General features: G+C 42.0%; 1 protein-coding gene across 5 annotated transcripts in view; it reads left to right on the top strand.

Moving 5' to 3' along the window:
* inpp4b (inositol polyphosphate-4-phosphatase type II B) overlaps positions 1 to 27,944 on the top strand; it is a 165,680-nt gene that overhangs the window by 36,037 nt on the left and 101,699 nt on the right. The window contains exon 1 of one of the 5 annotated variants that reach the window (XM_028600646.1): positions 23,261 to 23,711. The exons of the other annotated variants lie outside the window; for them this stretch is intronic. The gene's annotated coding sequence lies outside the window, so the exon portion shown is untranslated. Of the gene's footprint in view, positions 1 to 23,260; positions 23,712 to 27,944 lie in introns of those variants that run through there. 5 annotated transcript variants of the gene reach the window in all.

Genomic DNA, 27,944 nt, shown 5'->3' with positions numbered 1-27,944 from the left:
TCAGCACTGGTCGCTCTTCCTCTCGGCAGGCTATATATGAGGGGATTTCTACGCTGGGTAAAGAAACTCGGTTTAGACCCTCGAGTTCACTCGCTCCGCCGTATGGGGTGCCGCTGGGCACGATATGCGCCAGGAAGGTGATTACAACAGACGCGTCTCTGTGGGGAGACAGACGCGAAGGGAGATCTGTGAATGGCCAATGGAATGTAAACCTACGCTCAGCTCATATCAATGTCCTCGAGCGTATGGCAGTTTTTCTGGCCCTGAGACATTTTCTGCCATATGTGGAAAATACTCATGTCCTGGTCAGAACGGACAACATGACGGTAGTGGCTTACATCAACAAGCAAGGGGGCTTACGCTCCCCACAACTACACAGGCTAGCACACAAACTGATAATTTGGAGCGATGCCAACCTTCTTTCTCTCAGGGCAACGCATGTGCCCGGAGTGATGAATCAGGGGGCGGATTTGCTATCTCGGGGTCACCCTCGCTACGCGGAATGGAAACTCCACCAGGAGACAGTGAAACAGATCTGGTCGCGCTACGGGCGCCCGTTAGTTTGCCTCCAGAGAAAACACACAATGTCCTCTATATTTCTCTCTGAACGATGCGCAAGCCCCGCTGGGAGTGGATGCGCTGGCACACGAGTGGCCGCGCGCCCTTCTTTACGCATTCCCACCGTTAGCTTTGATAACCCCCACCCTAGCCAGGGTGAGGGACGAGAATTTCATGGTCATTCTGGTGGCCCCAAATTGGCCTCAAAAACACTGGTTAGCGGAGATAACACAAATGCTTTACGCACAGCCGTGGCCGCTACCATTGCGCAGGGACCTACTGTCTCAAGCACGAGGGGAAATCTTTCTTGTACAGTTCGGCTGGCATACATTCCTAAGGTCATGGACTCCTCATATTCTTGGCCCGTGAGGGGCTAAACTTGACGTCTTGTGGTCTGCCTGAAAATGTTATAATGACTATTCAGAGTGCAAGAGCTCCATCCACGCGTACTTGGTATGAAGCTAAGTGGCGTGTGTTTGAAGACTGGTGCACGTCTATTGGGGAAGTGTCCTTTCAGTGTTCAGTAGGGATTGTGTTGACGTTCCTACAAACTCTCCTGGATAAGGAAAAAGGGTTCTCCACGATTAAGGTATATTTGGCCGCTATATCTGCGTGTCATGTGGGTTTAAACGGTAAGACGGTGGGACAGCATCCCCTGGTCTGCCGTTTCATGCGCGGAGCGCGGCGCTTACGCCCGATGTCAAAATCGTTGTCTCCCGGATGGGATTTGCCACTGGTGTTGGAAGCTTTATCGGGACCACCGTTCAAGCCCTTGTTGGGGGTGGGTGCGAAAATGCTATCACTTAAGACGGCACTGCTTTTGGCGCTAACTTCAGCCAAGCGGGTTGGTGATTTAAACGCCTTATCGGTGCATCCATCATGTATACAGTTCGGCCCGGGGGATTCTAAAGTCTCATTACGCCCGAACCCGGCATACATTCCTAAGGTCATGGACTCCTCATATTCGTGCCTTTCCTTGGAGCTCAGTGCTTTCTGTCCGCCACCGTTCGCGTTGCAGGAACAGGAGCGGCTGCATAGGTTGTGTCCTGTGCGCGCTCTGAGAGCGTACCTGGCTATGACACGGTCATTCAGGAAAGCGGATCAGCTGCTTGTTTCGTGGTCGGGACCTCACAAGGGTAAGCCTATCACAAAGCAGCGTTTGTCACACTGGATTGTGACCGCCCCTTGTGCGTCTTGCGTCAGATGTGGCCAGCCAATCATAGCTGGCGTAGTGAGAAAGTGCTTCTGAGGGATACGCGGGGAGGTGTACCCCATATGTGAGATACCTCACTCATGCTATCAGAGAACCGGGGTTACGGTCGTAACCTTAAGTTTTTCAATATCCCTCACTCGGCCTCTCTGTGAGTGATATTTGTCAAGAATATCACTGATACACAACACAGCATTTCACTCAAGCTTGGTTTCAAGAGCTTAATGCTGAACCAACAGACTTATAGGACAGATCCTGTTGAGCCATTCAAACTCTTCACTCATCTCCACAGTTTTGAATGGCGAGCTGCATCCAAACTTCCTGTGACAATTTGGTATCAAGATGTAGTGGCCTTGCAATATTTTTTCCCTCAGTGCTCTTGTGCTGTGGTTGGCTTTTAGATTTTTGGTTCCACTCAGCTGGGCACAGTGTGCTTGTCTGGGTCTCATTAGAGAGTCTTTAAGTGACACAGGCATGACCCTGAACATGAGCTGGCACAATGCGTCAGCCCCCAGCCACTTAAGTGGCAGATTGGGAATCACTCAGCCAAGGTTCAGTCATTTAAAGTTGCTTTTTTTTTTTTTTTTTTTTTTTTAGAGCAAGAGAGAGCCTGAGCATGGGGGCAATTTGCTATTTGCATGTGTATGTGTTTTACAAATCATCTGTCAAAAGTTTTACATATCACTTTCAGCTCTGGTAGCAGATGTTGTGCCACGAGCTGATTCACTGCAATGGAAAGCAGATACTGTATCACACATGGCAACCACTGAATATTTATTAAAAGAAACTTCACAAATTTGCCATTTTGTGTGATATGCTATGTCTATTCACCATACAAGTTTTGGAGTGGAAATAAGAAGGGAAGAAATTGTAACAGTGAGGGGGAGGGAACTGATGGACCAAGGTTTATAGATGACTGCTTTAACATTCGTCGAGGACTGGAGAATTTCATAGTAGGATGATTTCCTTCTGCCTTGGGCTTCCCATTTAGATATTCTGAGATGACACTTGCTGCATTATCATGAATATTTGAGAACATGCACAAGGCTGAGAGAACGATACACTAAGTGAGGAAGTGGAGGTGTGAGAGAGTACGGCTGGTTAGATATTTCTCAGGTGTAAGTGATCCCCCCCTGAAGCCCAAGTTGTCAAAGGATGACAGGCTAGCCTTACTGTGTCACTGATGTCTTACCTGCAACTCCACTTTGAACAACCCCAGGGGCAATAAACTCCCCTTTAGCTTGCATTCTGATCACTGAATCAAGAAATATTCACTCTGGTTGAAAAGAGGTATGCTTCACAGAGATCACTCAATTTGACCATAAGCTCAAAAGGATTCAAAGTATAACTAATTTGCTGCATCTTGTCTGAAAAATTGTTTAAATGAAAGAGAACCATATCTGGCTTTCATGGTAGAAAGCACAAAATTATAATTACATTTTAAATATAGTCTAGAGAAAAGCACATTGTTTTTTTTTCTCTCCAGTAAGTTTCCAAGTATAAAACAGCCTTTACCTGCATTTAAGATTGGAGTGAAATATGTGGTCAGACAAAACATTTAGGGCTCTTTGATTGAATCTCAGTAACAGTCATTATCTTTTAAAGTTCATCAGCAACAAGAGCAAGGGTCATCTGAGAAGTGCGATAAATAAAAAGCCTTGAGTTAAAAGTATATGAAAGAGGCAAATAAGATTGTCTGTGCATCAGGTTTGTGCTCACTTACCTCTGTGAAGAGGCTTGAAGACACCCTGCTAATGACAGACTGTGGTCTGTTGTCAGTACAAACCTGTTGCTGAGTGTTCTTGTGGTATAAAGAGATAGGACAGCTGCCTCTGGAAGAGCTCTTCTCTCTAATCACAGCCTCATTTATCCTGCCTCTGCTCTCTGCAATCAGGAATGAACGTGTAATGCAGTTTTCAGTTTGCATTCCTATTACTGGCCATGGTGAGGAATTTTGATTGGTTTCTGTGATGCACACCGTAGTGTGACAAACAAAAGACCTCATCTGAGTAAAACAGGAAAATGGCGCATGCATGTCTGGTCATTTCCATAAAGCTACCATAAAATGTATTCAATCAAATAAAACACAAGCAGAGGGGATTTTTACTGGGTTACTATAATGGCCATTTCCCTGGCCGCCACAAGCTGTCTGATAAAAACACACACACACACACACCATCTGCACTAAAGGGATAGAGCAAGATGTGTTTGATTCAGAGGGCAATGGAGAAATAACTGATCAAAGTTTCATCTCAAACGGCTGACCCCTTTGACAGACACACACACACACACACACACACACACACACACACACAGACAGACAGGATAAATGTTGTATGAGAGGAGTCCCAAAGCAAGGGTAGGATGAGGTATTGTTTAATTTTGTTTCTTGAACTTTTCATACTACTTCAAATATGATTTTGAAACATTTCCCTGGTGGGGGAAACAATTCTCTTTTGTTAAAATCAAATCAGATCATTCAATGTTGACTTTTGGTACATAGGATGACTACATTGAGTAATCATTGTAATCTGACAGTTACAAAAATCTTGCTTTTAAATGCATTTTACATTGTGATGTCTTAACCTTTACATGTAGAATTATGTTTTTATATCGTATGACTGTAGACAAATGTTGACGCCTGAGAAATAATTAATGTAGTCTATGGTTTTTTATGTAAATACAGCAGTGACTTTTGGTGAAAAATCAAAAAGAGGAAGGCCTCACTTAAGTTGTTTGTCCCCTGGAATATACAGAGTCCAAATGATGTGCAGCAAGATACAGCAGGAGAAGTTATTACAGCCCTGTACTAATCCCTGTACTAGCCCTGTTTAATACATTCTTATTATATATATACTTATATTGTTTGTTCTGTTTAACGTATTTGTTTAACTTATTTTAGAGAATGTGTGACATGCACCTACAACACCAAAACAAATTCCTTGTATGTGTAAAAAACGTACTTGGCAATAAAGCTTTTCTGATTCTGATCTAAATAACCTCATGACATTCACCCAATGTATTGTAAGGACGAATATATCTACTATACAGCCACACCAAGCAAGGTTAACGGTCTGTCAGCCTGCAAACATCGGCTTGAATTCTGTCTTCGCTGCTCTTGTTTCAAATGTGTAAGCCACATCTGCTTTGCTAGCACAGTGAGCTTGCAGCTGAAATATTGGTCAATATCACTAAAAAACGTTTTACTCAGATTAGCAAGACAGTTATAAACACATTTTACTACAGATAGACAGGGGTTGCGCAAACACCACTGAATACAGCCATTTACAAAGTATTCCACTTTTGAGGGGCAAGATGGCTGCGTAGAGTATAGACGTAGTGAAACCAGCTCCCGTAAAGACTTCTGATTTTACCTTTATCCTGCGCGAAATAAGACAAGAATAAGACTTCAAGCTAATTAAGTTAAGCGTTGCTAAACTGAAAATGCCTCCAAAAAAGAATGAAGCAGCCACGAAGGAAGATAGGAGCGGAAAGACCACCACAACACCAGTGCTAACACGGGCACTAGCATCGTTAGCGCTAGCTAGCCAAGCACTGATGGGCCGCCGAGGTGGTTTCACAATGAAATGGACAAAGGTTTGGACCGTATACAGACATTATTGGATCAAAAGTCAAACTCATTGGCCGTCTCAGTAGAAGCACTTTACTGAGAATCGCGCCCTGGGGGAGCGGGTCAAGGAGATTGAAGATAGGCAGTTGGGTCACACCGAAAGCCTCGACTTCTTCAAAGATGGAAGTAGAAATCAGCGGTCTGAAAGACAAACCTCGATCTGGAGAATCGAGCAAGAAGACAAAACCTGAGGTTGGTCGGTTTTCCAGAGGGAGTTGAGGGGAAAAACACCATAGCCTTCCTATGAGAGTGGCTCCCAAAAAAACTGGGCCTAGAGACCGGGGAGTTGATCGAGATTGAGTGGGCTCACCGCTCACTTCAGCGCCGACCTGATGAGGGCAGCCTTCCCCGGGTTCTGGTGGATGAAAATCCTAGACGCGGCACAGAAGAAAAGATTACTGCAGTATGGCAACCCTACTACAGGGTTCCCGCGGGGTCTTAAAAAGTCTAAAATTCTGAACTTATTCAGAATTTGAATTAAATCATGAATTTAAGGCCTTAAAACGTCTTAAAAAATGGCCAGATTTTCATCCGAGGTCTTAAATTTCATTTAGTCAGGTCTAAAAAAGGTTTTACCCTCGTTCATTTCCAGAAAGGCTAGCCGCAGAAAGAAAAAGTATGGAGTCGTAGTCTACAAAGCGGAGCTCTAGTGTCTTTGCTCTGTAACAAAACCAGCAGACCGCTGCCCTCAGAACGTTGGTTCGGTGTGTGGTTCTTTCTGGGGGATATTGGTGTTGGTTCGTACACGGTGATAAAACTTCAAATCCTGTGATAAATGCAATACCTACCCGCAAAATACGTCCGCGTCTCCTCAGAGTTTGTTAAAGTTTGGCTAGGCCTACATGTGGAAAATGGGAAAGTGTACTTTTAACGAGACGTGGCTAGATCGCAGCGATTTCCGCTGTTGGTTACAAGCGGTACCCAGCTCCAGGGACGAGGCTCGCTGCAAACTTTGTAAAAAAAAAATATTCAATTAGGGATTCTGGGTGTGAAAGCGCTGGAGTTGCACGCTATATTTTTGGTAATGCATTGTGTAGGTCTTAAATTTCAATCTTTATGGTCTTAAAATGTCTTAAAAAGGTCTTAAATTTGACTTACTAAAACCGGCAAGAACCCTGTACTATCATGATCTTCAGGCATATGTCCACAACTCAATACCGAAAAAGGAAATCCTTCACGCCACAGAAGAAGAAGCTGCACGAGAAAACCATCTCCTTCAGGTTGCTTCATCCAACCAACCTGGTCCTGGACCTCCCAGAGGGCAGACGTAACTTCACCTCCCCGGTGTCGGCAGAGCACTACCTGACCAAATATCACCCTGACATTCTCACCTGAACTCTGTTCTCCGCTGTGACTTTTTTAAGTGGAATTAGAATACGTTCACTTTTGCGCCATAGTTACATAGTTAAAGTCGACCCATATGGTAGTGCAGGTTCTTGTTTTCTTTCCTCTAAATTACTTTAATCCTTTCTTCCACCCTGACAGACTGCTTTATGACCGGTAATTAACCACAGACCGCTGTTTTGTTAGCGGCGGCAGCCGGTGTTTGTGTGACACACGCCTACCACAGGCGTATGTAAGGCCAGTTTATTTTTTATTTATTTCTGTAATGCTCGAGGCAGTGACTCAATCTACTTGTGTACTTGAGAGTAAACGCCTCTTCCCTTTTTTCTCAACAGTCCATGCGCCACTCCTCCCGTAACTCAATTTAAAAGTGATCCATGTATGGCATTAATCGTGAGATCTTGACCATTTGAATTAAAAAGGATTTAAGCCAAGACTTTAAACGTGGGTACAAATAATCTCTTTAACCTATTAAGGGTCATTTCAGAGGTGCATTTTATCGGTGTCTTTTCTACTCTGTTTATTACACGCTGCCCAGTTGTGGGTAGCTTGGTTTCGCTCGTTGGGAGTGGTGTATGTTAAGAATAAGTAAATGCTGGGGTTTGTTTTTTTTTTTTTTTTTAAAAATCAGAGCAGCACATTTTTTGTCTAACTTTCTTTATTGTAAAAGGTACCAAGTCTTTCTCATTCTAATACAGAACATTCTCCTGTATATCCTACTACCGCATGATGTAAACCATGTCTACTACCACTACGTATAAATTCTTGAGTTGGAACACTAATGGAATTAACCAACAAATAAAGCGCAGAAAATTCCTAATTTTTCTGAGGAATCATAATATTGATGTTGCATTTCTGCAAGAATCTCATCTAACCGAGGCAGAGCACCGCAAACTGGGTGAACAGTGGCAAGGCCAAATACACTTTTATACTCTTCATTTAGCTCTCAGGCCCAAATGTGTTTACTTAAAACACACTGTGAAGGATAAAAGGGGCCGATATGTTTGGGTCAGTGGTTTCCTGGATAACGTGCCAATCTCCATGCTAAATGTCCACGGACCAGGATCAGGATGAGCCAAAATTCTTTATGGATCTTTTTCTCAATATACCCTGTCCCCCTACTGAGCTTATCATTATAGGAGACTTAAATCTGGGTTAGGACCCTGTTACGGATAGATCCTCTTCAACCTCTAAAGCTCTTATCTTCCGCGGCTCAGGCTGCAGACACACTGACCAGACGGCCGACCCTCGGCAGAAAAGGCAGTTGGACTGATCAGTCGAGTTGGTCAAAAAAGTGCCTCGGAACACACCAAAGCGACGAGATGTAATATGTCTCCATAACAGCTAATCTGTATTGTCGCCCCAAAATCAAAACCAGCAGCTGATTGGACGAACGCGTCACGTGGGTCTGGTTTCTCCAGAAATTCAAAGACAGACTGTCATGGCGGCTTGTTCAGAAACGTGTTTCTGAAAACCTTTTAAGCGAGAAATAGGCCATGCAGTTGCTGAATCTGTCTTCATTTCAGATCGACAAAGGTCCGTTTAAAAGATTTTCTGAGATCAGATGTGTCATTTGAGTCCGACTGCCAGCAGTGCCTGCCCGCCGATTATACATGTCAAATCGGCCAAAATCAAGGCCGACAGCCCCTCGGATGGACGACGGCACAGAACACACCGAACAGACTCAATCACTGACCTCACCAGACTGTCCAATGGCCGATTATCTGCTTGGTGTGTCTCAGGCTTAAGGCGCTCAAAAACAAATTGGCTGACCTTAATTTAATAGCTGTGTGGAGGGCGAGACACATATGACTGCGTGGATACTCTTTTTACTCACATGCACACAAAGTATACTCCTGTATTGACGTTTTTTTTTTTCCATGTAGGGAAGGAGCATCTGGTCAAGTCTTGTGAATACCTGGCTAAAACACACTGGGACCATGCCCCCCTTCTACTCCAGTTAGCCAAACAGGACCAAAACATAAAACCTAAATGCTGGAGATTTCCCGTCCACCTGGTTAATGATGAGGAATTTATCATAAAAATGAACGAGCAAATTGAAACTTTTTCTTATCACAAATGCAGGCTCTGCCTCCCCGTCCATAATCTGGGAATCCCTCAGCTTAAATCGGGGGCTATTTGATTAGTTACTCCTCTTGGAAGAAGAAACCATATCAAACCAAAACCGTGTCCTTAGAGGCTGATATTAAGTCCCTTGAAACTGAACACTCTCGCTCCCAATCACAATGCATTATTGATCAGTTGATAGCTAAGAGGGCTGAATAAGATGCTCTTACGACTCGAGAGGTAGAAAATGCAATGGCCAGGTTGAGACAGCACTATTACAAACAGGGTGACAAATCAGGGAAACTATTGGCATGGCAGATTAGAAGAGAAGAGGCTGCTAGATGCATTCCTGCTACGGAGTCATCGGATGGTAGTGGTGTGGTCCGCGACCCTAAACTCATTAACTAGGCTTTCACCAACTTTTACAAGAAGTTATACTTATCTCAGGGTTGGGATAGCTATGATGTGGATGGTTTTCTGAACAATCTGGATATTCCAAGGATACCAGAAGAGGTTCAGATTAGACTTGAAGCTAAAATCTCAAAAAACATGAGGTGATGGAGGCTCTGGCTATGCTGCCAGGGGGTAAAGCCCCTGGACCTGATGGGTTCTCAATGGACTTTTAAAAAAAATTTGCTAATAAATTATTGGATCCTTTTATAGATATGTTCAATCATGCAATCAAGACCAAGAGATTACCCCAAACTCTAGAGCAGGCTCTAATTATAGTATGTGTTAAAACCAGGGAAAGATTTTTGTGGCTCATACAGACCCGTCTCTCTACATACATCGGAGGTGTAACGTTATAGGGACCACAATGGAAATAAGTCTTTGGGCTTTATTGTCTCATCCCTGACTATTTATGTATTTTTAATGTATGACACAGAGTGCTGTTTCATATATGTTTTTATATTTAAGTGGTCAAATTCAATCAATCAATCAATCAATCAATCAAACGTTATGAATGGCCGCTGTTCTAACTCGGGTGCCTGGGTCTGTTTCCCAATGGTTCGTTACACTACTGTTAGCGTCCTTAGCACCGGAGTTAAGTGCTGACCGGGTTTGGATTGCTGTAACGATAGTGGCTGGCTGCTAGCTGGCTGGGGGCTGACTGTGGATGTGTCCCCAGGGATGTTGTCACCTCTCATCTCAACTGAAGCCTTGCAGCGCCGGGAGAGTGAGGCAGACAGAAAGGGCTGTGCTAGCTGGCTAAATTACCATTAGATTAGTCGTCTATCTATACAGGTAACCATACTGATGAATTCGTGGGTTAGCCCAGAGTTGTTAACCGTGGTCAAAACAATCCTAGTAAAAATAACTGAGCGTGTTGAACGATGTCGTAATCTTATGTTACCCACCGAGAATTAGCGAACGTTATAAGCCAAGCATTAGCATTAGCTACTTGTCAATCAGCACCTTTATAGTAGGCTAACCTTAAAGCAACACCAAAGCCCTTTTCCTCTTCGGCCCCCCTACAGGTTTGAAGTGGAATTGTCCATTACCGTTACCATTATTCTTAGTTCTCATTCGAACTACAGATCCGCTACCCAATCTGGCAAACTTGCATAGTGCGGTTATAGCCGATAGAGGGCCATAAAGCTTGGAAAATTTCAAACCTGCCGTCTACATAAGTTAAAAAAAAATCTAAAATAACTCTTGTACAGATATAAACTGATTTTACATTGTATTAGCTTTCATGTGATTGTTGTGACCATTGCAGATTTTCTTATTCTGCTGTTTACCTGATTTAAAAACTATTCAACTAGCAGATATTAGCTGCATCTTAGGAGGCAGTTTGAGCAGCCACTGTATCATGGTGAATTGTCGCTCCAATTATGAACTGCTGAAGTATGGAGAATCCCAGCCTCAGTTAATCCTGCCCTGTCAATAATCATGATGTGTAAAAGGCGGTGACTTGACATATTTTTGGCGTAGCCACTTGCTTTTAGCTGGATAAGTGTCAGTGTGGTGGGAATTTTCTGTAAGTGCACAAGTTTACTGCCAGAAAGAGAGAGGGGGGGAGAGAAATTGAAGCAGACAGTGAGAGAAGGCTAGAGGGAAAACACACACACACACACACACACACACACACACACACACACACACACACACACACACACACACACACACACACACACACACACACACACACACACACACACACACTTTCACAAGAACCAATCTCAGAGATATCCAAGAAAGGTCTTGGTAGTGATTGGGTGGACAACTGAGCAATGATAACCTACGAGAGTAACAGTCCTCAGATAAGGACGGTCTCTTGTCTGATGGCCACTTTGCTTCCCTCACCATCACTGTGGCAATGTCAGGCAATGTCACAAGTGCTCAATAGTACTGCTAAAGTACAAGTTGACAATACTAAAATTAGTCAAACTAGTGACCTCTCTCGTTCTTGCTCGCTGGCAGTCTTGCCTGGCAGAAATAGCAGATATTTAATGGTATTTCTACTTTGGCTGTGAGCAGTATAAAATCATTTTCCTCTATTTTAGTGTTAGGTCTACTGCTGTAATGGATGCATGCCATACTAATGGATGCATATTTTCTTGTCCAATTAGTGTTCTGTCAACACAGTATATTAAGATGTCACAAAGACAGACGATACATAGGTGTGTCCTGCCTTATTGAACTTGTTCCCAGCAGAAACAAGCATATTCAGAACCTCCTCTACTATAATGTAATTGTCTTCGTAATCTCAGAGCAATGTTTTTTCTAATAATCTTTGTCATTTTAATTACAGTCGCACAGTAACACTTTCACACCTGTAACCAGCCCAGTACAACCACAGTCAATGGTAAATGGACTGGACTTACAGTATATAGTGCTTTACTACTTTAATGGACAAAGTGCTTTTCAATTTACCTCTCATTCACCAGTCCTGACCATCAGGAGCAACTTGGGTTTCACTGTCTTGCTGAAGGGGATTAAACCACTGACCCTGCGATTAATAGATGACCCGTTAGACCTCCTTAGTCACAACTGCCTGCTGCATTAGTCTGATATTCTGATCTGTTGGCCACTGAGAAGCTCCATTGGTGCAGTTAAGGGCCAAGAGTTTGCGGTTAAGGTTCTTGACCAAGAGCACCACAGTGATGAAAGTGAGAGAGGGCAGAAGCACTGCTCTTTAACCTTTCCTGCAGATTATGCCTGCTGAGTTCAAGGATTAAGTCCGATGCCTTCCATAGACTAACAATATATACTGCATGCCAGGCTGAGACATGAAGGAGCTATGCAACAATCCTAGTAATAAGTAAGTCAAATTTAGCTTCAGGTTAAAGATGGTAGTAGGTGCATGATAACAGATTCTACCAAGGCTTTCATCTGCAAGCTGTTTGAATTGCCTGACCTTCAAACACAATAATTTGTAAAAAAGATAGCTGAGGTGTGACTTCTGCCACTCACAACCGAGATGAGTGAGCTCCATGGATGTGTGACAGGTTTGAAATCTGTCAATCATGACGATGGCAAGTAAGCCAAACGGATTGGGACGAATCATAACAATGGAAACTTGAGGGGTGGCTCACGAGCATCACTTGTGGGTGTGCGTGAGAAACGTTTTCAGCATACAGCTACGGTATGGTGTCTAGGAACACCCTCACTTACGCCAGGAAAAAATGCTGCAGTCTCAGTGATTATGATATGATATACTCTACAGAGAAGAGTCTCACATTCTACCCATTCCTACTCGCCATAAATTATGCTCACTTATGTGCATTTAATTTCACATTCCAACCAGGCAGGCAACAAAGAGTGCATTTGATGGATTGCACAATTACACTTCTTCTAAATGCAGGAAGTGCCTCTTTTATCTCCCCCCGTATCCATCAGGCATCCCACAGTGTCTTTTGGAAATCCTCTTTCATGAAATCTCCTTGATTTTAACTTATTTTTCTAAGTTGAAAATTCTGTGCTTTTCTTCACTTAATTACTGATCCTCTGATTTTGTTTTAAACACTGCTCAATTGCATCAGTGTTTTATCCCCATTAAAAGCAAAAGTGAGAGGATAAAACATCAGACAAAGAAAGAAGAGCACTAACCTGTATGATAATTAGTTAAGCTTTCTCTTTGGAAGATGCAAAACACCCCTAGATGAGAATTTAGCTTTAAGTGCTTGAGCTACATCAAAGCAACTGGAAAGTAGTGTTCGTGTAATAGTGGAGGCCAGTTGCATTGAAAATGTATGGATGATGGGTCAATATTAAAGTGTGAATATCAAGACTCATCATCATCATTAAAGACAATGTGGCAGCTTTTAATATTATGGATTAAGAATAAATACTTTATGGCAAGCCTCCAAAACCTGAATGGGATTTGCCTTTTATAAGACAGATCAATTTAACATAGTTAAAATTAATTAAAGTAATTCTTCAACATGAAGTACTGTACAGATAGGGCAACATTGCCCTCAAAGTTTTTGAAAACACTGCTCTGTCCGCCTTTTTTTATTAAAAAGAAAATCCTGTTTACTTTAGCACACTTGTAAAAGTGTTGGAGCCAGACAGATGACAATTGAGGGGGAATAAAGGATCCATCCCTGGCCCCAGAGAATAGAAAGTTTAAACACTTTAAAGCATGTTTATTGACAAATGAGCACTTACTCTGCCATGTCAGGTTAACAGTACATATGTCTCACACGGCATCTGAAAAGCCCCATGGACAGACTTTTAGTAGAGTAACATGTCACGCTGGAGCAATGTGTTGGAAAACATTTCAAGCTCTTTCCGAAGCCTGAGCTTCTGAAGTGCATACCTTCTCGCAGTAATATCATTTTCATTGGCTGACGATACTTCAAACTCCTGTTTACTGTATTTAGAAAGGCACCAGATAATTACTTTGTCTTCCCACATTGTCCGTCGCCCCCCCCCCCCCTATACTGTGTTGACATGCACTTCTATAAAGTGACTCATTGCGCCAATGCATATTTACAATTGTTGGAAAATAAGTGCACTCTAGTTTTGTTGTGAGGGTGTAAGCAGTCATTGGTTAAAATAGTTGTTGGAATAGTGCACGCTCATTAAAAGCAGCCAACTACATCTAAGCATAGAAGCTAATTACTTGAAAAAAACTGCTGAGCAGATGTCTGGTGCTGTTGCCACGGGGAGACAACCATTTTTCCAAGTGAACCAGGAAACAAGTCTATTTATACATATGTATTATAAGGAAGCCACACTGGATAAATTAGGTTCAGTGCCAATGAATTAAGTGCATTTCCATTAGTATTTACTGATGTGCATTTTGTAACACTTTAAAAAAGACACAGGTGATTTATAGAACTTGAGATGGAGCATGGGCGCCAAGCATGCATGTGTAATCATTTTACATACTGTCAGTGACCAAGTAGAGAAAAAACTCTAAGCAATTTTAGTGTACATATGTGCACATGCATGCAAAATAAAACAAAAGCACTGTCAATATTCATATGTACATTAGGATAAATATAAAAGCATGCAGAAAATATGGAGAGAACAAAACAAAGAACAAATTAAAGAAATACTTCAACATTCTGGGAAATACGCTTAGTCAATGTCTTGTGAGAAGATCGATACCACTCTTCTATTGGTCTGTTCAATATGAAGGTGGAACCAGCAGCTGCTTAGCTTAGCTTAGCATAAAGACTGGAAACCAAAGGTAGTTAAATCTGCTGTTATGTCTACCAAAGTGTAAAAACAACACATTGCGGGTGTCTCTATGCTAAGCTAAGCTAACAGGCTGCATGCTCCAGCTTAATATTTACTCTCAGTAAGAAAGTAAATAAGTACATTTCCCAAAATGCCCAGCTATTTCTTTAAAGACATAACTTATTTTATATAGATTGTAATTTAATAACTTGATTTTTTTTGTAGTTTAAAGTCAGCAGTACATCAGAATGCCATTAATTGTAAAAACGTTCTGAGAACAAACAAATAAAGAGGAAACCGCTTGCACTTGTTTTCTCAAGGCCATCGGATAGAAAATGTATGGACATATGCAATACACAATTGGGGTGATATCTCACATGATCTACGCCTGTGCATATAACTCACACTATATTCTATCTGCATGCAGCTGACATAAGTTAAAAGGAGAATTGCTAATTGTCTTATCAAGCACCAAGTAAACACTTGATGCTGAAGTGCCCCTTCCCAGGAAACCTCCTCTTTGTCTTTACCTTGCCCAAAACCTTTCCCGTATAATCCTACTTCAATCTCCTCAAGGTGGGATTTGTCTGGATCAATTTTATAATGCATTATTCATTTGAGAATTTAATCAAATATCTCCTCCACCAATCATCCCAACCCATACCTCTCCTAACCCTCCCTCGCTGCTCTACCCATCATATCAGTGATTGTTAATGTCACCTGCAATAGCAGATTATCAGCCAAATGAATTACTGGGTCACAGGTGAGTTACACGCTCGGCTGACTGTAATCTTTTTTTCTCTGGCGAAAGTAGCTTAGTGTAAGTTAGTTATTTTTTCTTTTTTTGAGAGCGAGGAAAAGAAAAAAAGTGCTTGAGAAAATCCCCTTTGTGCCTGGCTTCCCGTGGGTTTCTGCAGTGTAATGGTTTCCTTTGAGAGGCACTGGTGGAAAGTGCTGATGCTTGTGTGTGTGTGTGTGTGTGTGTGTGTGTGTGTGTGTGTGTGTGTGTGTGTGTGTGTGTGTGTGTGTGTGGGCAGCTATTTTCCATGGCTAACTGAGCCACTGATGAGCTTGCCAGCCAGGGTACAGTGTGTGAGTTTGTGTGTGTCTGCACATGTAAGCCTGTGGGCAAATAGCATTTGTAATCCTGTGTGTGTGTGCCAGGCTACTGTATAGTCATTCCGTATGCAATATAAACCACACAGTTGGTCATTTGAAATAGATGTAATACAGCATTTTATGACTTTCCCTATCTGTCCGAGCATCGCTGTGTGCAAACTTTAAAGTTCCCCTCCAGACACATTTTAAAGTATGTAAAAATACTCCTATAATTAATATTTTGTTTAAAATAAGTTTTCCACATCAAAAGTTAGAATCTGGCCTTGCACCTCGCCCACCACTGCTGCTTGTGCTAGTGATTGGCTTACGACTTAGTGACCTAACAAATCAAGCTTACCCGGGGGTACGTTTCTAGGTTCCCAGTCGGAAACTATACACGTCTACGGGAAATGTCATGGTCGGAAAGATATAACATTATTTGCTCTATGAAAGACATTGACAAAGGACATTTTACTTGGTTATTTTAGTTTTATTAGTTTTGCAAACAGACATTACAGTTTTACATTAGTTATCGTTTTTTTGTAATGCCTCGTTTTTATTTTTATTTCAGTTAACAACAATGTTTTTTCACACCTGGTTTTTGTTATTTCATTCGTTTTCGTTAACGATTCTAACCTTGGTGCACAGACATCTCCCCCTTTAGTAGAGGAATGTAAAACACATCTCCATTGGGAAAAACAAAATACAAGTCAGTATAGTCAGAGTCAGACATTTTAGGGGACATAAACATTAAAAAAAACATATTTTTGAGTGGATTGGGACTTTAAAGTATATCACCACTTGTACAGCAGCCTGCTCTAACTTTGTTGATAAAGATATGGCACATTGCTTTTCTCCTCCTCTCCTCACCCAAGGGGACAGAAAAGTAAATGAGTGTGGGGCAAAAGGGTTCTTGTCGCTGCTTTGGTGTTCCGTTCTGTTAGCGCAGATGGAATTATATGATAATCAGAAATCAGAGAGGCATTTTTTACCCTCCCCAGATAAAACAAATATATTTGTTTTGATCTTATCTCTTTTTTTTGTTTGAAGAATCTTATGTGCTATTCATGAGTGTACACAACAACAAAAAACACTTAATGTATTCATCTGCTATCATAGCCACCAAGGACAAATTCTACTTTCACATAAGCAGTATATTTAGTTCAAAAGGCTCTTTTGTTGATGTTGTTCCACATCAACTGGCAAATATGTCATTTAGGCAACTAATATGGCTGCGGCTTGCTGAGGAACAAAAATAGCTAGCGGCTGTTGCACTTATCCCTCCGTTTCCTGCATCGTGTTGTGTACCTTTGGAAATGACGCAGACACCCACGTCAGTCAGTCTCATCTGTTAGGTAGGCTTACATACCTTTCAGTAAGTGTTCCACCTCCTCGTTGGTCCATGCAAATAAATCTTTTTGCCATTGTTTTTCTTTCTCCAAAGTAATTTTTGTATTTTCAACTTATACATCCATGATTTACAACCGCAGAGTAATGTAGAAGATCTGCTTCCTGTTAACAAAGGCACGCGTATGCCCAGTGTATGCAAATGGTCATGTTATATGCGTTTTTTTACACGTGTTAATATGGTCGGAGATTATTTCGGATACAGGGCCTAAACGCTTGTGTGGACGGAGATTGTTTTTGTTTCAAAATGCCGTTTAATAATAAAAACATAGTAGTGTGCATGTAGCCTAAAGCCGCCTACACAGCCGCTGGCCGCCCCATTGTTTTCCAATGGGGAGCGCTTGGAATTGCCGCCAAGCACTACACTCAAAGTAAAAATTATTTAAGCTTTGAACTCGTTGCCGCTGACCTTTCAACGTCAGAGCCTATTTCATACAGTCTATTGGCAGAGTGTCTATGTGTATGTGTGTCTATGTGTATGTTCAGTGAGGAATGAAGTGCACCGTAGATTTTGCTGTACAGTGAAGTCATTTAGGAGCAGACTCTCTAGATATTACGGGGCATCAATCCCTGTCTGTCTGCCTGTCTAGGCTGTTAACCACCTCTGGGCTGCACCATTGATCTCCGTAATTGTCTCCCACTCTTCAAAGGGCTCAGAGTTGGTTTGATCCGAGCTGTTTACTTTCACAGCCCCTATAGCCCTGCTCTCCGAAGAAGAGAGCTATCAACCACTTCAGGCATGAGCTAGCATATTATAGTACTATTAGTGTGTGTGTGTGTGTGTGTGTGTGTGTGTGTGTGTGTGTGTGTGTGTGTGTGTGTGTGTGTGTGTGTGTGGGGAAAAGGAAGCGAGGTAGAGAGAGAAAGCATAGCCTGTAGCCTTACAGGCCTGGGGGTGAGCTAGCAGCTTTCTGCTGTTACATAAGGGCTGGGAATTGTAACCTGCCCATTCCCTGATATCTATCTATGGGTATGTAAGGAAACCCTTTGTTGTCTGCTGTGCACAAAAGTTTCACTCAGCGTGGCCGGGTTAGCTCAGTTGGTAGAGCAGGCGCACATATATAGAGATTTACTCGTCGACGCAGCGGCCGCAGGTTTGACTCTGACCTGCAGCCCTTTGCTGCATATCATTCCCCATCTGTCCTGTGGAATTAAGGCCTAAAATGGTTTCACTCAGTTATTGTTTTTCTGAGAAATGTTGCCCTGATGCCAAACACCAAAAGCTTCATACTAATGCCACAACCAGGATAATAGAGATTATGTGACAAACAGGATGTTGAGCTTTGCAACATGTTTTGTGGGCGATAAAATGATAAAGTGCATTCATTCTCTCTGTGTGCAACTTCTGTCTGTTGCTGCATTTGTGAGCTTCAACTTGAACCGCAGAGTTAGAGAAGAGGAAGCTGCTACCCACAGCCTCCACCGGGTCTAGCTGATAGCAGCTTGCAATAAGTAGCCGATAAAAAACCTGTCACATTGTAAGAGTATGATCATATGGATCGGTCTCCTCTGCTGACAGAGACAGAAAAGGATCTATTAAAATGCAACTCTATCAAAACAGCTTCAAGTTTGCTGTGCTGCAATTAAAATACAATATTGTATGTGAAGTCAATAGAGGGGATTTGAATGGGGCTGTACAGACTTTGGACCTGCTACCATGTCATGTTTACAGACTGTGAGTGAAGGAGCCTTGATTTTTATCACCTAGTCTGCAGTGGGGTTAGGTGTTAAAGTTTATGGACCAAAGCCGAGAGTGTGGGGGAAAGCATCGGAAGTGTGCTTCCAGTGTACCAAGGGCAGGCTGCGTTTGGCACAAGTTGAGTTTCTTTTTCTGCTACCTGCAGCTTTGTGTGTGAGATAGAGATAGATATGGACATGGGAATCTGACTTTCTATGTAATGTTACTCAAGCATTATTCTTGGTGCCCTATGCAGTACTTGGAGGTTTCTGTCAGAAAACCTTGGTTCCCTGATGGTTGGCCTGGCACCAAAAAGGACACAGCCAAAACGTGATTAAGATAGCGAGAGCAGGGATAGAGGGAGGGAGAAAACTAATAGTAGGAAGGGCTTTTTGTTTGGGGACAAGCATTGACAAGCTAAAGAATGTTTGTAAGAGCAGGTATGAACACATAGCCTGTATCACTGTTTTTTATCGCCTTTCTTTCCGTGACAGAGAATAACAGATACTTGGGAACATTAAACTGTTTTGTGAGAAAGACTGAAATTAACTTGTCCGCCACTCTGCAACGTTACATAGTTTTATAGATCTCTTTCTGCGTACAGTAACTGCAGTAGAAAGAATCCTTAAAGGAGTTTCCTCTGTCTCTCAGCAGGCAGCTTTCAGTGAGTATTTACTTTTCAGTCCAGCCTCCTTTGAGTGCTTATGAAGTCTGAGTAAGGTGCAAAAATATCTTCTTGGTTCCTATAGTTTTAGCACAGAAAGTGTGTCAGTTTAAGTGTTTTTGAAAAGCAGGATATATAACATAACAGAACATGTATTTTCAGCACACTAAACATATTCAACTACAAATGACAGCCACTGCATCTATACTTCTTTCTTTTACCTTATTCAGTACACAGTGTTTGGCTGATGTGTGATTTTGTTGAATTGGCTGTGCACAAGAATTGTGATCTGATTAAAAAGCAACATTCACAGTCCCAGAAAATCTCCTGTTCTGGCATACTGCAGATATACAGTGGTAAAAATAGCAGACTAAAGAGACTGGTGAATTCATTCAGTAGAAAATCTCCAGCCCCCCAAAATATGGGGACTTGATATTGAGTGCAACACTAACGACAATGGCAAAATAGGCTGGGATAATGATTGAGTTAGTTTGTCATTGGAGCCCATACTTCATCACACCGAGCTGTGTTCCTCAAACAGCTAACTAATTAAACTACCAAATGCATCAAGTATTGGCAAAACTGCACCATTGTAGCTCCAATTTTAACATCACTCTGATATTAAACTATTGATTCAGTTCTTTAGCATAATGCACAGTAATGTACCCCTTGTTGTTTTACTCACAGTCCACTTCATAATTTAGTTTTGATACAGATTTTTCTTAAACCCTCCGTGTGTTCTCATGGTAATTTAGACTGGTCTGACTCCAAAGTGAGATAAGAATTATCACTGAATTATGTGAGCACAGAAGTTAAGCCATGGGAAGTTATGCCAATTAAGTGATTTTACGCTCAATAATCTTTCTAGAGTTAAAAAAGATTAAAGTTTAGCTTTATTTTTTTATCAAAACCAGACCCAGAAGGCATTCATCTCTTCTGTTACAGTTTTATGTTTGCACGAGTCGTACGTTTTGTTTTAAAGTAGGTGCGTTTTGGTGCCTTTGATACATTTTAAAAGTTATTCATGAAGCAGACAGATAGTACAAACCATTAATAAGGCATGCAATGGCACAAAACACTAAAAGAACACATCAAAGTATTTTGTATGTAAGTACAAATCACTATTATTAACCTCAGATAAGACTGCCTCAAATTAGTTGAGCGCACACACACACACACACACACACACACACACACACACACACACACACACACACACACACACACCGCCTCAGGACCAGCAAGAGTAACATAACAAGAAGTACACAGCATTGGGAGCCTGCTATGCTTTTCCTATACAGGTCAGACTGGAACAATTCAAAATCCTGTATCAACTGTAGGAATGGGAATTGATAAGATTTTATTCGTAACAATGCCATTGTCAATTCTGCTTATTGATGTCATATTTCATCAATTCCATTATTGATTCCTGATCAATTTTATATGTGGTAAAAAAGTAGCCTTACACATGTTTTTTTAAACGCAACTCTTTTATTATTGCTGAGTCTAAATATAGTTGAGCTGTGTGGCGCTAATGTTATAGTTTATTTAGCCTAGGTAAACGGACATGCTGCTCCTTTGGAAAGCAGTTGCACTTGTGCGAATAATGTTGAATACACGGCATTCCTGGAATTTAAAGTGATGGTTCAGAGTAATTTCACCCTAGGGTCCTTTGCACCATGACCTCAAGCCAAACACCCCCCCAGAAGCTTTTTTCACCTGGGTCGAACATTGGACGAGTTAACGTTATCAGCTGAATAGCTTAGCGCAGGGGCTAACGGGTCCAGGTTTGTATCTCGTAAGTTACCACACTAATAATGCCCGAAATGATACCAAACTTCTACACTAGTACAAATAGGTTATGCATTCATAAAACGATGGATTGTAAAATTTGTAAGTACAGCAGAAGTTTATGTAAATAACACTTGCCAAGTAGAAGATAATTCTCATTCATGAAATATTTTCTCTTGTAAGTAGTAAAACATGAAATATTTCCATTAAAGCAGGCGAGCTTACTAAACCCGTAACGCAACACTGTTGTGTTATACCACCTGTGTAAAATCTTTGCAAGAGAAAATATCTGTGCCGTTTGGTTGTCCCTTTTATGTAAGCTGTTGGTAATGCATAGAAGAAATAGATGGCAAAGGGCAAAAGTGGGTGAGCTCAGGTCTGACTGCATCTCTCTGTCTGTCTGCAGACTTTTATTTATTTATGTTTTAACAGATCAAGAGCAGGGGAATGAGGTCAAGGTAGAGAACCATGAAACAAATAAGTCAGGGAAGAATGGGAGGACAATGGCGAGGGTAGACGGCTAAGAATGAGAACATCAGCTCACCCAGGGAAAACACAGCCGCCTGCTTTTATCTTTGCCTGTCTGGATTTGGGGGTGACTGGTTGTCTAAGATCCCTTGTTGCTGTGCAAAAAACCTAAGCTGCCAGTGGCATTTGTGATCGTTACATGGACTAACACATCCACTGCCTATATAAGGTACATGAATGATGTGTGCGGGCATGTGCAGTGACGATAGTGTTCAACCAGCTGTGAGTGCTGGTTTAGAAATGCTAAAAAGTAGGAATTAAGAAGTACTTAGGCTTTCCCTTTTACAGCTAGGAGCCTCAAACATTTTCCCTGCTCATGGTAGCTTGTGCTCCCCATGTGGAATGTAAGACCAATCCCTGCCAGTCTCAGTGTGCTTTTCAGGAACTCACAGTTTGAATGCTATTAAAATTTGTCAAACATTTTGAACTTCAAAGTAGGGCATTAAAAAATGCCCGTTTTCAGTGTGCTCGATTCATATTTTGTACAAGCTTTGATCTAGGATTTTCCATGTTGTTATTCATCATTCGTTTCTGTTCCTGTAAGATTCAAACAAAGATTTTTAGTTTGGGAATGCACGAACAAAAAGGGCACATAACATCAATAATCCCTGACAAAAATTGAGCAATAACCAACAAAAAAAAAAATTTACAAATGGATTTGGCAACAGCGGGGATGCACATAAATACTGTTGCATAGTCAGAGTAAGCAGTTTGCCAGACTGAAGAGCATTTTGGGTAATCTTTTGGAGTTCATGTGCTATCTGACTGGGGCTTCCACTTGGCACCCAGCAGGTCAGCAATCCTCATGGTAATGAAGAAAGCTTTAAATCCAGTGTTTCCACCCACACTCCCTAATTCCACTCCCCACCTCCCATATTAAATGAGGTTGAGGACTCATCACCATGACCTTCCGTGCTCAGTGTATTTGTACATTATAGTTTGTGATTGCTTATAAATGTTAGGTGTCTGGGTTGGTGTGCGCGTGCATGTCTGCTTAAGTGTCTGTGTGCGTGTCTTATTGTGTTTGCTTGTGTACCTGCTCTCAGTGATAAGGGGCCAGTGTTCGAGCGTGTCCTTTGTTCTGCCAGAATTACTCATCCCCCTGTGTCAGCATGGGTAAATTAAACCCTGCTTAATCCAAGCTTTGAGCCAAGATAGTTAAAACCTAAGCTCGGTGTCACCGTTGTTGCTGTGTGGGTTTGTTCGTTATTGTCTCGATTTCTCAAAAAGGATCTACTGATGTATTTATTTTTTGCGGCCTTTAGCAAAATGTGTAGAGAGTGTGTTGGCTTTTGTGTGATCCTCAAGTATGTCAGTATGTGTTTTGAAGTGTTTATCTGTGTTGTACACAAACACACACTCCTACACATTCACCTTGCACCGTGTGGTCGGAATTCATGTTAATTCATGTAGCCATAACAAGTGTTTCTTTTCCTGTTGGCCATCTGAGTCACCGGCTGCAACTGAGGTGTGACACACAACTCTGTTTCTGTCTTCCCCTCTCTCTCTATCTCTGTATCTACTCTTCTATTCTTCTATATGTCTCTCCCTTTTCTGTGTTGCTATCTTGGTTCTCTACCCATTAATTGTCTGTCTTCCTTCCTTTCTGCCTCTTCCTCTTCTGTGTTGTTCCACCCTCCTTCTCCCCCCTTCCACCTCAGCTGCTTGTATTTGTCGACTCCCCCTCTTGTGGCTCCCTCCTCCTCTCTCTCTCCCTCTCTCTCTCGCTCACTCTCTCTCTCTTGCTGGTCTCGCTTAGTGTCAAGCCAGCCAGAGCAGCAACAGCGGTAACGTCAGTAGCTCACTCTAGCCAATTCTCAGTCACAACGGAGGCTGCAGTGTGTGTTTTATGTGTTTGCGTGTTTATAATGTCTGTATCAGCCAGTGTGCCTGCTGCTCTTTAAAGAGCGAGTGTAACACATGGAGTTCCTCTAACTGAAGACTGGAGGAAGATATGTAGGAAGAACCGTCCTGGAGCTCATTAAGAGGAAGAAAGAAGACATAACATCTCTTTTCCTCTGTCTTGCTTTTTTATTTCAGTCTCTCTATCTTTCGGTCGACTTCTCTTCATTTCACTGCTAGGATTGTGTGCAACATAACTGTAAGTGGACTTCCGTGTGTCTGTGTGTGTGTGTGTGTGTGTGTGTGTGTGTGTGTGTGTGCGTGCGTGCGTGCGCGCGCGTACGTGCTTGTGTGTGTGTGAGTGTGTGATATCTGTCGATTTGAACTTACTGTGGTCATAATTTGTGCTCGAGTGCACACATTTGCATGCAAGTATAAATGACATGTCATGACATCTCTGATGACTTAATTAGGCCAATTTGTAAAACTCTATTTGTAGTGAAGGAGCAGTGTATTCATGTCGACACCGCTGACCTCTGTGATATAATTCTGTTCATATTCGTTAAATGTTTGCCAGATGTGTTTTATTCAGCCAGTGCCAAAACTCTTACCGCTGCCATTTATATAAAATGTCACATGTTGGCGTAGCATGTGAATGAATGTCCTCTCCTTCAGGTAGTGTGTGTGTGTGTGTGTGTGTGTGTGTGTGTGTGTGTGTGTGTGTGTGTGTGTGTGTGTCACCCTGTCACCCAGGGAGTGGAGAAAATCAATAGATCTCTGCCAAGTGACGGACAGACACACTGTGGCCTTCACATGGTCCACAGACAAGTGCTCGGGATTGCCTCTAGACGTACAATATGTCAGGTCTACAAGTGTCTTTTATTTCTTATCCCTTTGCGCCGGTGATTGCTCTGGCTGAAGGCATTATGTTTTTGGGTTGTCCGTCCGTTTTGCCCTATGTACGTTCATCCATCCCCTTCCTGTGATGCATTATCTCAGGACTCACTAGAGGGAATTTCTTCACATTCTGCACAAGCATCCACTTGGACTTAAAGGAACACGCCGACTTATTGGGAATTTAGCTTATTCACCGTAACCCCCAGAGTTAGACAAGTCGATACATACCCTTCTCATCTCCGTGCGTGCTGTAACGCTGTCTGACGGTTCCAGCCTTAGCTTAGCCCAGCACAGATCCTGCAGGTAACTGGTTCCAACTAGCCTACTGCTCCGAATTGTGACAAAAGTGACAAAATAACGCCAACATGTTCCTATTTACATGTTGTGATTTGTAGAGTCACAGTGTGTACAAAAAACAACGTAACATGAGACACAGCCATCTTCTAACAGTAAACAAACCGGGAACTATATTCTCAGACAGGCTTGCTGCGAGCATATCACTCCGCCCAAGTACTATATTCTTCCGCCTGAGAATATAGTTCCCTGTTTATTTACAGTTAGAAGATGGCTGTGTCTCATGTTACGTTGTTTTTTGTATACGCTGTGACTCTATAAATCACAACATGTAAATAGGAACATGTTGGCATTATTTTTTCACTTATTGGGAGCAGTAGGATTACTGGAACCATTCACCTGCATGTTCTGTGCTGGCCTGATGCCGCTGGAGCCGTCAGACAGCATTACAGCACGCACGGATATGAAAAGGGTATGTATTGACTTGTCTTACTCTGGGGGTTACGGTGAATAAGCTAAATTCCCAATAAGTCGGCGTGTTCCTTTAAGGATGAAAAGTCAACTTCAGTGTGACATCATAATGTTCTGCAAAAATGCTCGGTAACACTTTACTTGAAGGTATCTACATGACACTGTCATGACACTGAACCCTAACCCTAACCATAACATGTCATGACAAAAACCAAATGACACTTACTAAAAGAAGCGTCATGTCATTGTTTATAATTTTTATGACACGTTCATGACAGTGTCATGTCACTCTTATGTAGATACCTTTTAAGTAAAGTGTAACCAAATGCTCTTCAGGCCATTATTCGACGCCATAACAGAAGGGGAGACATTTGGTCAGATACTGAATTACTAATCTTTGGTGCCCACCTTGAAACTGTGGTGAAGATATAGATCTTCTGTGCTGCAGGGTTGAAGATGTGTGTAAAGCATACATGTTTCTCCAAGAAATACACTTAATACCTTTTATTAAAGTCCTTCAAAGTCTTTGCTACATACACTACTGGTCAAAAGTTTTAGAACACCCCAATTTTTCCAGGTTTTTATTGAAATTCATGCAGTTCAATGTCTTATTGTACTCTGAAAAAAAGAACAGAACAAATGAACAATTTAAGTTAAAAAAGAAATCATGGAATCAATTTATAAAACAAAATGTATTCAAAATTTTTGACTCATCAAAGTAGCCCCCTTTGGCAGATATAACAGCAGAACACACTCGTGGCATTCTTTCTACAATGGAAATCAAATATTCTTCAGAAATTTCTTCCCAACTCTGTTGCAGAAGTTCCCATAAATGTGTGGCACTTGTAGGTTGCTTTGCTTTCACTTTTCTGTCCAGTTCATCCCAAACCAGCTCAATGAGGTTTAAGTCTGGTGACTGTGCTGGCCACTCCATGTTTTTAAGCTTACCATCTTGTTCTTTTTTCCTAAGGTAGTTCTGGCATAGCTTGGACTTATGTTTTGGGTCATTATCTTGCTGTAGGATGAACCCCTGACCAACTAGGTGCATACCAGAGGGTACTGCATGGCTCTGCAAAATGCTGTGGTAGCCATTTTGGTTCAGGGTGCCTTTCACTCTGAACAAATCATCGACCGTGGATCCAGCAAAACGACCCCCACAGCTTCCTCCTCCATGTTTGACAGTTGATGTCACACACTGAGGAACCATCCTTTCGCCTACTTGACGGCGTACAAAAATCCTGCGTGATGAACCGAAGATTTCAAATTTTCAACAGTCCATAGCACCTTCTTCCAGTCTTCAATAGTCCATTGACTTGCTGCAACTCGACCTATCAAACCTGCAGCTCGAAGTCTTCTCTTTACAGTTGAAACTGAGACTTGTTTATTACGACCACTATTAAGCTGTGCTTGAAGCTGTTGTCCTGTGAGCCGCCTATCTCAGAAACTTGTCTTCTGATTCTGTTGTGGCTTTGGGTCTGCCAGACCTCTTCCTGTCAGAGTTTCCCCCAGTTTCTAAGTGCCTTTTGATGGTGAAGAATACTGTACTCACAGACATCTTGACTTTCTTCGCAATTTCTCTGTAGGAAAGACCAACATTCTTAAGTGTTATGATGGTCTGTCTCTCTTCCATTGTTAATTGCCTTTTTCCCGCCATTTTTATAGCAACATACTACTTTCTGCAGTACAATACTGTTCAAATAATGCTCACGAGGGTACGGTACCACAGTGTGTTCCAACAATACTTTTATACAAACAGAGGGGGTTGTAAGTAATTCAGACAAGTTGGAACACCTCTGGGAATTGGTAGCACCAACTTTCAAAGCTTGATCAACCTCCATTGCTGCAGAACAGCTTTACATTGTTTACTCATTTCTTGTTCCCTGAAAAAGGCCTTTTTGTAAAATTCTGAAATGTACATTATTTATTGTTTGGGGTAACCTTCCTTTTTTTTTTTTTTTTTAACCTCAGGCAGTTCACCACTTACCTTTGTGCCATTTCAAGCTATTCATTGGACTTGAACTGCTAAAGTTTCAATAAAAAAATAAAAAAATTGGGGTGTTCTAAAACTTTTGACCGGTAGTGTATGTTATGTAAGTCTGGACAGACATGGATGTAAACTGCAGCTTGACTTGTTGGCGGAGGCATACAACCACAAGGCGGTAATTCTAGTTTTGTCTGTGATTGATCTTCTATTTGTGTGCATGTGTTCTCAAGAGCACTTTTGTGTTTGGTTAGGTACGCGTATTTATCTCTGGGCTCGTGTTAAATGTCTCGCTGTCTCCTTTTTTTTTTGAAAACTAGTGAAGGAGATCATGGATCAAAAGTTTCTCTTGTAGCTTGCAACCGGCATGGCCAATAGAACCAGTCAAGGGAATGAGCAAGAGCAGGCGAAAAAGATGGATAGAAAAAAGAGAGAGCCAGAGCATGTAAGAAGGGAACCGAGCGAGACCATCATAATCAATCCTCCATGATCCTGGAAGAGCATCATTTGTCTTCTTTTTCACTCCACTCCTCCTCTTGCCCCCATCTTTTATCTCATTTTCTGTGGTACAGCCACTTTGATCTTGCGTAAGAGGACGGTCTCCAGAGCTTCATTACTTTTAAAGCCTTCATCGTGAGGGGCCATAAAAAGATGCTAAGGAATGGATTTCTAAGACCATTTACCAGACGTTCTGTACCGGCTTGCGAGTAATAGCTACATAGGGATCTAATGTTCCTCCACGCTGTGTAATGGCCTTCTGTGCCTTGTGCTCTGGGTTATCAGGGCAAACTAGGATTGGCTATGATACGTCATTGCTGGAGAATATGACGTTGTGCATATTAAGTGATG

The sequence above is a fragment of the Perca flavescens genome, chromosome 2 (assembly GCF_004354835.1).
Source record: "Perca flavescens isolate YP-PL-M2 chromosome 2, PFLA_1.0, whole genome shotgun sequence".
Classification (NCBI taxonomy): domain Eukaryota; kingdom Metazoa; phylum Chordata; class Actinopteri; order Perciformes; family Percidae; genus Perca; species Perca flavescens.
This window is presented reverse-complemented; position numbering and strand designations above follow the sequence as displayed.